General features: G+C 42.4%; 1 protein-coding gene across 1 annotated transcript in view; it reads left to right on the forward strand.

Annotated features, from left to right (window-relative positions):
• LOC126278469 (coiled-coil and C2 domain-containing protein 1-like) overlaps positions 1 to 15,315 on the forward strand; it is a 164,892-nt gene that overhangs the window by 91,262 nt on the left and 58,315 nt on the right. The gene's annotated exons all lie outside the window — the stretch shown is intronic.

Below are 15,315 nucleotides of genomic sequence, written 5' to 3' on the forward strand. Positions count from 1 at the left end.
CTCAAGAGGTCCGAAACGAATAATACGGTCTGCTGCCATCCTGCATTAACGTCGTACATTTCAGCAAGTATTTATCTCATAGGCTAGGGGTGATTCGGTTCTGTAACATATCTGTGTACCGCAACGTTAGTCACAAAGTTAGCTTCGCTTATCGTTAATCCGTTACTAAAAAGGTAATGCCATTCAACGTTAAGACTTTACTTTATTGTAGATCTATCGCAAGTGACAGCTAATCATTCACTCGTAATAGTAAAGTTCATGTTGATGGTTTTAGTGAAACGAGCAAGTGAACTAAAAGTTTTACCGTTGTTTAGGTAAAAATGTTTTGATTTGGGAAGTTCAGGTAGGACATAGGAGATGAATGTAAACATGTTTACCCAATTAGTTTTATTATCACATAATTATCAATGTTATGTTTATCTCAAGCGTTAAATGACAAATTGTTGCAAACAAATGTTTCTTAACATCACTGGATAAAATGGCCCTTTGTAGAAACTTCCACTTTGATACCAGCACTACATACTAAACATAGCGTTCACATCTCATGCTCAAAGTGATGCCCATTGGCTTGCATACATAGGGTCCCTCTGCGGATGAAGGATGCCATACTTCGTGCTACTGTTTCCTCTTTGATGGCTGTACAAGCATCAATAATGCGTTGCTTCATGTCCTCTGGTGTTGTTGGTTCATGTTGGTAAACAGCATCCTTCACTGCTCCCCAAAGAAAATAATCCAGCGGTGTAAGGTCCGGAGATCGGGCAGGCCACCTAACTGGGCCACCTCGTCCAATGCACCTATCAGGGAACTTACTGTTCAGAAGTTTTCGTGCTCGTAAGGCGTAATGTGCAGGGCATCCGTTATGCTGATACCACATGACCGTTCTCCGGTTCAGAGGTACGATGTCCAAGAGAACAGGAAAATTGTGTCGTATAAATCTGGAGTATTGTCTGCCATTTTGGATGCCATTTATAAAGAAAGGTCCGATAATGGTATCTCCAATAATCCCACACAAAACATTAACTTTCCACGGACGTTGATGCTCTACCTGACGGAGACATTTTGGATTGTCTGCGGACCCATAATGCATATTCCTCATATTGACAATTCCTTTGTTGGAGAATGATGCCTCGTCGGTAAAGAGAATATCTGCAAAAAATTTGGATTAGTCAGAAGTTTTTGCTGAGCCCGCCGATAAAATGTGACCCTATTGCGAAAGTCATTTCCATGAAGATCCTGGTGTAAATGAACATGGTAAGGATGAAATTTATGACGTTTAACAATACGCTGTGCACTTGATTTCGACACACCAACTTCACGCTCAATTTGACGTGTGCTGATTTGAGGATTCATGAACATGGTAAGGATGAAGTTGATGACGTTTAACAATACGCTGTGCACTTGATTTCGACACACCAACTTCACGCTCAGTTTGACGTGTGCTGATTTGAGGATTCACAGCTATGGTAGATAAACAGCAACTTCAGCACGTTCATCTGTGCGTGTTCTAGGACGAAGTCGAGGTCTTGGATTTAAGCTTCCCGTTTCACGTAGACGAGATGTGAGACGACCGAACATCCGGCGCGAAGGCGATGGCTTGTCAGGGAATCGTATTCTGTACAGTCGTTCTGCCTGAACAGCATTTCGTCCACCTACAACAGGGTACAGTACAGGTATGTAGAGTAGGGTAGAAAACAGACATATTAACTTAATAATCATAATGTTCGCTAACAGTACTATCAACAAACAAGCAATCTCATAACGTATTTCTCGTCAAAGTACATTCTCCATAGATCAGCAGCATTTCTACCATATCTTCATGTGTGTACATTATACTGTACAGTATAAGTTCCACAACACAATGTTTATTCACAATGTGTACTACCTCCGTGCCGTCACTAGATTACTCAGATGCACGACTACACTGGCAAGCGGTGTACTGCACGCCAAAGCAACAACAAATGGGATGCTCGGAGGGTGGTGAAGTACAAGAGTTTGCATGGGTCGCAAATCATAAACAAGGCGAAGTGGTAACTGTGGCAGCAGTGGGAACTAGGTTGGACACTTGACTAGGTAGAGCCAGGACCTGCGCGACAGGCACAATGGGTCATATAACGCATTAGATAAACCTTATTTTGGGTGTGCAGGATAAATAAGATAACCTGATGGGTGTACACCGATCGGTACTGGTTCATATTGTGTACGTAGATAATCCTTATTTTGGGTGTGCAGGATAAATAAGACAACCTGATGGGTGTACACCGATCGGTACTGGTTCATATTGTGTACCTAGATACGTAAAACGTGCAAGAGGGAAACCATTATGTGCTTATGAGAGTTGAGGGCAGCAGACCGTATTATTCGTTTCGGACCTCTTGATAAGTATGGAGGTGTGATTACACATGTCATTCATATCACGATTACGGGCAGCAAGCGGTTACGCCTGAGCCTCAGGACGTGCGCTAGCAGCTCAAGTCGGGTGTTACAAGCGTCAACTTCGCGTCTCAATATCTCCGGATGTAATGGGAATATTGCCATGCATTCAGCGCCATTGTGTATGTGCTTCTTCATGCTATGGGTTGCTGAAGAAAAAATATAGGAGGTCCATTTAAAAAAAAACATACGATTCTGTTAAAAAACACGAATGCTTTCGATTTAGAATGTTTCCAAATATGTACATTCATGGGCCCCAGCCCTACATTGATACCGATGAAAGTCGTTTTCCAATAGCTGTTATTGTTCCAGAGTTATTTTGGATGGACAAGATAGCTCGGACACCCTAATATATTCTCCTCCGATGATGATAATAACATCGACTGAAAGTTATAGTTTTTGATCATAGCAGTGAAAATAGTTGTTGTTGTTGTTGTGGTCTTCAGTCCTGAGTCTGGTTTGATGCTGCTCTCCATGCTACTCTATCCTGTGCAAGTCTCTTCTTCTCCCAGTACCCACTCCAACCTACATCCTTCTGAATCTGCGTAGTGTAGTCATCTCTTGGTCTCCCTCTACGATTTTTACCCTCCACGCCGCCCTCCAAAACTAAATTGGTGATCGCTTGATGCCTCAGAACATGTCCTACCAACCGATCCCTTCTTCTGGTCAAGTTGTGCCAGAAACTTCTCTTCTCCCCAATCCTATTCAATACTTCCTCATTAGTTATGTGATCTAGCCATCTAATCTTGAGCATTCTTCTGTAGCACCACATTTCGAAACCTACTATTATCTTCTTGTCCAAACTATTTATCGTCCATGTTTCACTTCCATACATGGCTTCACTCCATACAAATACTTTCAGAAATGTCTTCCTGACACTTAAATTTATACTCGATGTTAACAAATTTCTCTTCTTCAGAAACGCTTTCCTTGCCTTTGCCAGTCTACATTTTATATCCTCTCTATTTCGACCATCATCAGTTATTTTGCTCCCCAAATAGCAATACTCCTTTACTACTTTAAGTGTCTCGTTTCCTAATCTAATACCCACAACATAACCCAACTTAATTCGACTACATTCCATTATCCTCGTTTTGCTTTTGTTGATGTTCATCTTATATCCTCCTTTCAAGACACTATCCATTCCGTTCAACTGCTCTTCCTTTGCTGTCTCTGACAGAATTACAATGTCATCGGCGAACCTCAAAGTTTTCACTTGTTCTCCATGGACTTTAATACCTACTCCGAACTTTTCTTTTGTTTCTTTCACTGCTTGCTCAATATACAGATTGAATAACATCGGGGAGAGGCTACAATCCTGTCTCACTCCCTTCCCAACCACTTCTTCCCTTTCATGCCCCTCGACTCTTATAAATGCCATCTGGTTTCTGTACAAATTGTAAATAGCCTTTCGGTCCCTGTATTTTACCCCTGCCACCTTCAGAATTTGAAAGAGACTATCCCAGTCAACATTGTCAAAAGCTTCCTCTAAGTCTACAAATGCTAGAAACGTAGGTTTGCCCTTCCTTAATCTAGCTCCTAAGATAAGTCCTAGGGTCAGTATTGCCTCACGTGTTCCAGTATTTCTACGGAATCCAAACTGATCTTCCCCGAGGTCGGATTCTACTAGTTTTTCCATTCGTCTGTAAAGAATTCACGTTAGTATTTTGCAGCTGTGACTTATTAAACTAGTAGTTCGGCAATTTTCGCATCTGTCAACACCAGCTTTCTTTGGGATTGGAATTATTATATTCTTCTTGAAGTCTGAGGATATTTCACCTGCCTCATACATATTGCTCACCAGATGGTAGAGTTTTGTCAGGACTGGCTCTCCCAAGGCCGTCAGTACTTCCAATGGAATGTTGTCTACTCCGGGGGCCTTGTTTCGACTCATGTCTTTCAGTGCTCTGTCAAACTCTTCACGCAGTATAGTATCACCCATTTCATCTTCATCTACATCGTCTTCTATTTCCATAATATTGTCCTCAAGTACATTGCCCTTGTATAGACCCTCTATATAGTTCTTCCAGCTTTCTGCTTTACCTTCTTTGCTTAGAACTGGGTTTCCATCTGAGCTCTTGATGTTCATACAAGTGGTTCCCTTATTTCCAAAGGTCTCTTTCATTTTCCTCTAGGCGGTATCTACAGGGTGTTTCAAAAATGACCGGTATATTTGAAACGGCAATACAAACTAAACGAGCAGCGATAGAAATACATCGGTTGTTGCAGTATGCTTGGAACAACAGTACATTTTCAGGCAGACAAACTTCGAAATTACAGTAGTTACAATTGTCAATAACAGATGCGCTGCGGTCTGGGAAACTCTGTAGTACCACATTTTCCACATATCCACCATGCGTAGCAATAATATGGCGTAGTCTCTGAATGAAATTACCCGAAACCTTTGACAATGTGTCTGGCGGAATGGCTTCACATGCAGATGAGATGTACTGCTTCAGCTGTTCAATTGTTTCTGGATTCTGGCGGTACACCTGGTCTTTCAACTGTCCCCACAGAAAGAAGTCACAGTGGTTCATGTCTGGCGTTTAGGGAGGCCAATCCACGCCGCCTCCTGTGTGTTTCGAATAGCCCAAAGCAATCACACAATCATCGAAATATTCATTCAGGAAATTAAAGACGTCGGCCGTGCGATGTGGCCGAGCACCATCTTGCATAAACCATGAGGTGTTCGCAGTGTCGTCTAAGGCAGTTTGTACCGCCACAAATTCACGAAGAATGTCCAGATAGCGTGATGCAGTAATCGTTTCCGATCTGAAAAATGGGCCAATGATTCCTTTGGAAGAAATGGCGGCCCAGACCAGTACTTTTTGAGGATGCAGGGACGATGGGACTGCAACATGGGGCTTTTCGGTTCCCCATATGTGTCATTTCTGTTTATTGACGAAGCCGTCCAGGTAAAAATAAGCTTCGTCAGTAAACCAAATGCTGCCCACATGCATATCGCCGTCATCAATCCTGTGCACTATATCGTTAGCGAATGTCTCTCGTGCAGCAATGGTAGCCAGCGCTGAGGGGTTGCCGCGTTTGAATTTTGTATGGATAGAGGTATAAACCTTGGCGCATGAGACGATACGTGTACGTTGGCGTCATTTGGACCGCAGCTGCAACACGGCGAACGGAAACCCGAGGCCGCTGTTGGATCACCTGCAGCACTAGCTGCGCGTTGCCCTCTGTGGTTGCAGTACGCGGTCGCCCTACCTTTCCAGCACGTTCATCCGTCACGTTCCCAGTCCGTTGAAATTTTTCAAACAGATCCTTTATTGTATCGCTTTTCGGTTCTTTGCTTACATTAAAACTCCGTTGAAAACTTCGTCTTGTTGCAACAACACTGTGTTCTAGGCGGTGGAATTCCAACACCAGAAAAATCCTCTGTTCTAAGGAATAAACCATGTTGTCCACAGCATACTTGCACGTTGTGAACAGCACACGGTTACAGCAGAAAGACGACGTACAGAATGGCGCATCCACAGACTGCGTTGTCTTCTATATCTTTCACATCACTTGCAGCGCCATCTGTTATTGAAAATTGTAAGTACCGTAATTACGAAAGTTTGTCCGCCTGAAAATGTACTGTTGTCCCAAGCATATTGCAACAAATGGTGTATTTCTATCGCTGCTCGTTTAGTTTTTATTGCCGTTTCAAATATACCGGTCATTTTTGAAACACCCTGTATCTTACCCCTAGTGAGATAAGCCTCTAAGTCCTTACATTTGTTCTCTAGCCATCCCTGCTACGCCATTTTGCTTTTCCTGTCGATCTCTTTTTTGAGACGCCTGTATTCCTTTTTGCCTGCTTCATTTACTGCATTTTTATATTTTCTCCTTTCATAAATTAAATTCAATATTTCTTCTGTTACCCAAGGATTTCCACTAGCCCTCGTCTTATCAATGTTGCGTCTTTCGTTCTTTTCGAATAGGTAGTGTCAGTGTAAAGGTCAGCTTAAGGACAGGACACCAATTTTACCTGAGTCAGGCGTTTCGTCTGTAGTATCGTTAGTACAGATTCGAAAATGTCGCACTGACGCTAGTGCTGGGAAACGAAAGAAGAACGACAGCTGCGAAATTTCTCTTTCATTCTGGAGAAAACGAAAACATACGTAATCGTGTAATGCAATAATGAAATACACTCCTGGAAATTGAAATAAGAACACCGTGAATTCATTGTCCCAGGAAGGGGAAACTTTATTGACACTTTCCTGGGGTCAGATACATCACATGATCACACTGACAGAACCACAGGCACATAAACACAGACAACAGAGCATGCACAATATCGGCACTAGTACAGTGTACATCCACCTTTCGCAGCAATGCAGGCTGCTATTCTCCCATGGAGACGATCGTAGAGATGCTGGATGTAGTCCTGTGGAACGGCTTGCCATGCCATTTCCACCTGGCGCCTCAGTTGGACCAGCGTTTGTGCTGGACGTGCAGACCGCGTCAGACGACACTTCATCCAGTCCCAAACATGCTCAATGTCGGACAGATCTGGAGATCTTGCTGGCCAGGGTAGTTGACTTACACCTTCTAGAGCACGTTGGGTGGCATGGGATACATGCGGACGTGCATTGTCCTGTAGGAACAGCAAGTTCCCTTGCAGGTCTAGGAATGGTAGAACGATGGGTTCGATGACGGTTTGGATGTACCGTGCACTATTCAGTGTCCCCTCGACGATCACCAGAGGTGTACGGCCAGTGTAGGAGATCGCTCCCCACGCCATGATGCCGGGTGTTGGCCCTGTGTGCCTCGGTCGTATGCAGTCCTGATTGTGGCGCTTACTTGTACGGCGCCAAACACGCATACGACCATCATTGGCACCAAGGCAGAAGCGACTCTCATCGCTGAAGACGACACGTCTCCATTCGTCCCTCCATTCACGCCTGTCGCGACACCACTGGAGGCGCGCTGCACGATGTTGGGGCGTGAGCGGAAGACGGCCTAACGGTGTGCGGGACCGTAGCCCAGCTTCATGGAGATGGTTGCGAATGGTCCTCGCCGATACCCCAGGAGCAACAGTGTCCCTAATTTGCTGGGAAGTGGCGGTGAGGTCCCCTACGGCACTGCGTAGGATCCTACGGTCTTGGCGTGCATCCGTGCGTCGCTGCGGTCCGGTCCCAGGTCGACGGGCACGTGCACCTTCCGCCGACCACTGGCGACAACATCGATGTACTGTGGAGACCTCACGCCCCACGTGTTGAGCAATTCGGCGGTACGTCCACCCGGCTTCCCGCATGCCCACTATACGCCCTCGCTCAAAGTCCATCAACCGCACATACGGTTCACGTCCACGCTGTCGCGGCATGCTACCAGTGTTAAAGACTGCGATGGAGCTCCGTATGCCACGGCAAACTGGCTGACACTGACGGCGGCGGTGCACAAATGCTGCGCAGCTAGCGCCATTCGACGGCCAACACCGCGGTCCGTGGTGTGTCCGCTGTGCCGTGCGTGTGATCATTGCTTGTACAGCCCTCTCGCAGTGTCCGGAGCATATGGTGGGTCTGACACACCGGTGTCAATGTGTTCTTTTTTCCATTTCCAGGAGTGTACATCAAAATAGTCAAAAATGGAAAACTGAACTTAGCAAACGGGAACTTCTTAAAAGAACCGATGCTCGCCTAGACAGACATCAACAAAAATTACTTACCCACATAACACAAAAATTACGAAAACATACACGCAGGCACCCACCCACACACACACACACACTCACACACACACACACACACACACACATACACGCACAGACACACGCATTCACCATTCACCCCCAACCCAAACCAACTCATCCCGTTGTGAAATTAGCTAGCATATTTCGGAAGGATACATTTGCCCAACCCCTGTAACAAAACATTTAAAAGGGGATTAAATGTTTGGGGAATACCCCTCCACGAATATTCGTCTAAGTGACTTTGACGTGTGGGAATCCCGCGTTTCTCCTTCCCTACAAGTGATTTTACAGCTCACCATTCACCCTCCATGCTATTTGTGCAAGCCCCTGTGGATAATGATCTGAACTCAGTATTGTGATTAACTACGATATGCTGATAACCCCTTTCCCCTAAATCCCTATATGAAGGATAACCATCTGAAATTGCAAAATAACCCTCAGCAACGTGATCTTCAATTCAGCTGACCAAAACTTCCTTCCTTCGATATCGTAATACTTTAAACACTACATCGTCACACTCTTCACCAGAAACTACAGCCCCCCAAACCCATTATCCCACACGAGTTTACCCCTTTATTGTACTTCCTTTTGCCAAAATGCGACTCGTAAATTTCGACCATAATACCCGCCCCTACCACCCTCCTCCCCCCTCCAACGGCCCTCTATATTTCGTGTACTCCCCACAAACTTCCCTACAAAAGGAGTACCAATCCACAACTGCCCGTTACCTCCTCTAATGGACCGCCGCAGCCTATCTCTGCTGCAGCGCCATATGAATAAGTCGTGATTACGCCGACGAGATACACTTGTGAGGCGCATATGTTCTCCGCACTCACGACATCGAACATGTTAGGCAAAGAGACCACACATTTGTAAAAAACAAATCGTGGCCAAAATGTCTACGTCCATAGCATCTCTCAAATTACCCAGGTTCATCGGAGCAGATAAATCCATACCTACAAACGAAAATGAGATACTAAAATCGTCCTAAAATAAGGAACGTATAATCCAAATTGCCTCAATATCACTCAGGATGAAGTTAATTACCGAAGGAATTGCAAACAACCAATTATTTAAATAAATGCACACGAAGTATATTTTCAGCAACATGTAGCTATCTCTTTTAAAATCACATTCACTTATTTTAATATACAATGATAGCGCTTATCCCAAACACAGAACTGTTTTATTATCTATGGCTGAAAGTGAAGACATCATGTAATGTATGACGCCATTGGTCAAAGCCGACGGGTTGTATCCCTTGCTTCACTAGACCCCTGAGCCATGAGCATTAGGTTAAGCATTCCTTCAAGTCTACACCACGTATTTAAGTTTGTTCGTAGTAATGAAGACTTGAATTAAGAACTGTAGTGTAAGAAATTTTCATAACTAAACAGTTCATGGGCATAGTGGCGGTGAAGTTATGAAAGTGACACTTTCTGAGTGTTTACTCAGACGTGACTTTGACATCTGAAACACCGTCTGTTTTCTTCGTTGTTCTGATTTTCGGTAATTTCCAAGAATGTTTGCCTATCGAAGCCACGGTCTCCAAACAATAGATATCGAACCTTAAATTCTAAATCAATCACGCGACTGTGGTGGCGGGCATTATGAGCATGTTTATAGCGGCCACTGTAGCAACGACAGAATCCTTGTAATTAGAAAGGAGCCGACTTACCTCCCTCGTCGTCGACTTTGTCGTCAAGTAAAAGTCCATTTGATGTGTATGATACGGAAGCATTCCCTTTTTGTTGTAACTTGGGTAGACTCTGCCAATGTCACGCAAAAACATGTTTAGAGTGTTACAGGCGTCAAGGTTCGCTTGGAACCGTAAGTTATGGAAATACAGATACTGAAAGAAGGAAGATTTCCACAGCCTATCGGTATTCTGCGTGTGAACGCTGGGGCATCGGAAGACACGAACGCTACAGAGTGGTTGCCGAACTCCTGGTTGAATCCTGCTGCTTTCAGTGTCTTGTAGGACTGAAAGCCGTCTGTAATCACTTTGCTACCGGGAAATATAAAGTGCTTTATCAAACAGACTTAAGTTACCTTGCCTCTGGAGAACACTCTGCATGGCGGCTTAATTCAATAAAATGCAAGTAATTTCAGTTTTAGTCGCTGTCTGTCCGATTACGCAGTCTCGTAACCGTTTGGCCCTGAATAATATTAGTACGCAATCTGACTGCATAGAATAACAACAAAGAATGAAAGGAAATTTCCGTTAACACAATTAATTAATTAAGTCCACAGCAACTATAAAATCTACGAAACAAGAAAGCATAAGTGTAACTTTTCTATGTGTGGAAGTGTGATTCAACGTACACATCTGGCACGGTTCTTCCTCAATACGACAAGATGCTTTAAACGCCATTTACAATGAAGTAAATTTAAAAAAATCCAGAAACACTATGATTGCACATAGAAACCAGAATTACACTCTAATACTTGAACACAAGCCAGATGCTTTGTTGACTGAACCTGTGAGCAAGAGGCACTGTTATTAACGAAATTTAAAATACAAAAATGCTTTAATTACATCATATATATTGACGATCATTATAATATCCCCAATCGAAGAGCATCGGCTGTCTAACCCATCAGAACAACTGCACACGACATGCTCACATCTAGTACTGCAACTACGCCTACCTCAGAACTACAACTGCCCACAGCAACTTCTCAACAACCACTGCCAGTGGAGGCGGCGTAATAAAGCTCTTTGGCGCAATCTCTGGCGCTGTGTAGCCACCTTTTATATGCCCCTCCTCCACGGGCTAGAATTTGATGCTATTTTTGCAGGCATTGGTGGTGAAAATACCACCAAATTCGTCCAAAAAAATACAGACAAAAATAAAAGATAATATTAAATAAGTAAATACCACATAACTAAATAAATTTTGGCTTTGCACTGACCTTTCAATAACCTAATATATTAAATACAGTAAGGAATACAAATGCTTGCATACTTGTGATTTTACATAATAGTTTACACAAGTATCATGTGGTTAATCAATTCAATCAATAGTGTCAGCAATGACGAATTGGTGCAGGTAAGAGTCTCATAACATTTCATAAACAGTAAACACACAAAAAATCAGTTTATACAAATATTCACATAAAATCCATTCAATAGTTCAATAAACCAGTAGCACTCCTCAGAGTAGTTGACAGTTCCAACATTATCACCCAGCAATGGTCAACAGGTGCAAATAGCAGTCTCATAACATTTCATCAGCAGTATTTAAACAGCTCCAACAGTGGACCCAAATATGGCGAGCAGATGCAGACACCAACAAGTGACATTATTTCAGTAGAAGAAGTTCCATCAGTGGCACGCAGTAATGTTGAACAGGTGCAGACACCAACAAGTGATGTCATTTCAGTGGAAGCAGTTCCATCAGTAGCTCCCAGTAATGTTGAACAGGTGCAGACAGCAACAAGTGATTTCATTTCAGTAGAAGCAGTTCCATCAGTAGCACCCACTAATGTTGAACAGGAACAGACACCAACAAGTGACATCATTTCAGTGGAAGCAGTTCCATCAGTGGCACCCAGCAATGTTAAACAGGTGCAGACACCAACAAGTGATGTCATTTCAGTGGAAGCAGTTCCATCAGTAGCACCCAGTAATGTTGAACAGATACAGACACCAACAAGTGACGTCATTACAGTGGAAGTAGTTCCATCAGTAGCACCCAGTAATGTTGAACAGGTGCAGACACCAACAAGTGACATCATTTCAGTGGAAGCAGTTCCATCAGTGGCACCCAGTAATGTTGAACAGGTGCAGACAGCAACAAGTAATATCATTTCAGTGGAAGCAGTTCCATCAGTAACACGCAGTAATGTTGAACAGGTGCAGACACCAACAAGTGACATCATTTCAGTGGAAGCAGTTCCATCAGTAGCTCCCAGTAATGTTGAACAGGTGCAGACACCAACAAGTGACATCATTTCAGTGGAAGCAGTTCCATCAGTAGCACCCAGTAATGTTGAACAGGTGCAGACAGCAACAAGTGATATCATTTCAGTGGAAGCAGTTCCATCAGTAGCACCCAGTAATGTTGAACAGGTGCAGACACCAACAAGTGACATCATTTCAGTGGAAGCAATTCCATCAGTAGCACCCAGTAATGTTGAACAGGTGCAGACACCAACAAGTGACGTCATTTCAGTGGAAGCAGTTCCGTCAGTGGCATCCAGTAATGTTGAACAGGTGCAGACATCATCAAATGACATCATTTCAGTAGAAGCAGTTCCATCAGTAGCACCCAGTAATGTCGAACAGGTGCAGGTAACAGTCCATAATATTCACTATCACTAATCAGACAGTTCATCAGAGTTCATCAGCACAAATGAAACATTTCAAAGTGGCACCCATCAATGTTAATACGAGTAAGCACAAACAACAGTTTGATTGCACACACAATTGCTATTACAAAATCATTATCAATGCTCTTACACTAAACATACAAATTATTGCAAACACACAAATGATATCAGATAATTGTTATATTAACTATTACAATACACAAATAACACTAAATCTATAATATTTATGGGTGTCATTGCAAGCCACAACAAACAAGTAAAATAATATTTAGGGGATAGGTAGGTACCAGTTATTTGGGATTGGGAAAGGAAAACACACAAAACACACTCTTTCATGTCTCATCCACATTTAAGTACTAGTGTGTAACTGAATAGTGTTAACTGTGTAAATGCAATTCTGTCAAAATTTGATGTTGAACATGTGTATCAAGTAGCACTGGCAGCAATGTATAACAGTTGATAATAGTTAGTCAACGTCACAGTGTGTACACCACTTCAAGGATCTGGGCAAAACAGAAGCAAACATGTGGAGTATTTCTTGTGTCAAGTGTCGTTTGCTATTTCAATTGCTCAAGAAGAATACAGTGTAATAACTGTCAATGGTCTAAACCTAGTGTTGATATGTCATGTCGTTAGCTTCCTTCCTATTAGCATAAATTTATACAGCTTCCATAAAACGCCCAGCTCATGTGACGTCAGTGAAGTTTCTTGTACCAATGTCGTTCGCAGAATTATAGCAGTCCATTTTCTTATCTTAAAATATAAGGCACTGCACGTAAGCAAGATATGCAATAGCGAGTAAATATACCAGTAGAGAACAGAATGTTAACAAGTGGATGTAGCACAATACCTATAATGAGGCTATGCCAAGTGAACAATCTATAATTAATACCATAGTGTGACCTAAATTCCATGTTCGTACACCGTACATCAGCATTTCTATACACCAAATTAAAGAATAGTTATGACAACAAAGCAGAAATGTGTAAATATGCCATCCATACGCAATGCAGCAAATATATATCTCACATAATAAACAGGTCATTAGCTTCATATCAGCACAAGCCAATAAATGTTGATATGTAATCTTAATGAGTAAACATGAAGGCGCAAGCAGATAAATCACAAAGTATGACTTACATGCATAACCATATCAGCACTATTAATCAGGTGACAATTATAATTTAAATAAATAAGCACAGCAGGCACATAATAAAAAACTATGATGTCAGTGGAAAAGCATAGCAGCCAAGCGATGCATAATATACATAAGTAACAACCCTGTTCATTAATCAATCATTGTCAATGTCAGTTAACACGAAGTATGAATCACGTAATTACATCTAAAGTGCGTACCTAAGTGGAAATATGTTTCCTGAAAAATAAACTCAATTAACAGTTACCTTTTAGTTTATTACTTTTTTCTTCGAAATTACATTCTTCCTGAAATTTTCTCCATAGCAAGTCCTTTTAACGTCGGACACACACAGAATTTACCTAAAGTTCTTAAATGTTTTATACAACTGTATCCTGAAAAATACTGAACGTAAATAACATAATTTATCAAGTCACTATAGCTTTACACTGAATTTCATCAGAGAAATGTGACTGTGTATTTGTTTACAGCTGTCAGTGTATTCGCACTGAGCGCTCGATCAGCTGTAGGTACGCGTGACGTAGGAAGTAATTGTTTGCGGTCAACGACTGCCTTGTGCGGCGCGCAGACTTGACTGTGCTTTGAGTATGTGCCGCCGCCGGAACACGGCGCGGTATCCTTGTACTCTCTGTGTGTTACGTATAACTGTTAGCTTCTCAAAAGTATGTCATTCCACAAAAATTTTAACGTTCGACACATGATGTATTCCCTTAGAGCGCTGTGATTTAAGTTTCTACTTCGACAGTGTTATCATGAATAATTTTACGAACCTTACATGGACCGTTATAAAGCAGAAAAAATTTGCGACCCAAGCCCTTTCCTGTGCGAGATAAACGATGAGACTTAATTGGCACCTTTTAACCAACTGACAAGGTTTTTAAACGACCAGGACGTTTAGCTGATTTCTCTCTTCTAGTCGTCGCAGATGTAATACTGTATTTTGTAGAGCCAGGTTGACAACTTCAGACTGCCGCAGTTTCCGTGAAGGCGGAAAAGGAACGATTTCAGAAATGCGATTTGTCGGTGCTTTATTTTTTAATATCAATATAGGCGGTAAAGAAGTTGAATCATTAGGGAGTTCATTCAGAATGTTTTGAAAAATATGAAGATACTGAGCCCACGTTCTGTGATTCTGATGACAATAAAGTCGACACAATTTATTGATTTCCTTCATCCATCTCTCTGAAGCGTTAGATTGGGGGTGAAAAAGTGAAATGAAAATTGGTTTAATCTTACGACGCCGTAGAGTACGAAGACAAATTTTAGAGTGAAACTGTGATCCATTATCTGATATAACATTATCAACATGACCCACTTGTTTAAGAAAATGTTTCATGAAAGCATTAGATACTGAATGAGCTGTTGCTTTGCGTAAAGGTGTAAAACACACATATTTTGATGTCAATTCCACTGCTACCAAAATGTACGCAAAACCGTTAGTAGAACGAACCACTGGACCGAACAAATCGAGTGCAGCCATGTGCTTTAATTTCGCTGGAATGATAGGAAACGACGGTGCTCTGTGAGAAATAGTTGGCGGCTTAGCCTTTTGACATAATTTGCATTTGGCAAGAACAAAAAAAAAAATGGCTCTGAGCACTATGGGACTCAACACCGTAGGTCATAAGTCCCCTAGAACTTAGAACTACTTAAACCTAACTAACCTAAGGACATCACACACACCCATGCCCGAGGCAGGATTCGA

The sequence above is a fragment of the Schistocerca gregaria genome, chromosome 6 (assembly GCF_023897955.1).
Source record: "Schistocerca gregaria isolate iqSchGreg1 chromosome 6, iqSchGreg1.2, whole genome shotgun sequence".
Taxonomy (NCBI): domain Eukaryota; kingdom Metazoa; phylum Arthropoda; class Insecta; order Orthoptera; family Acrididae; genus Schistocerca; species Schistocerca gregaria.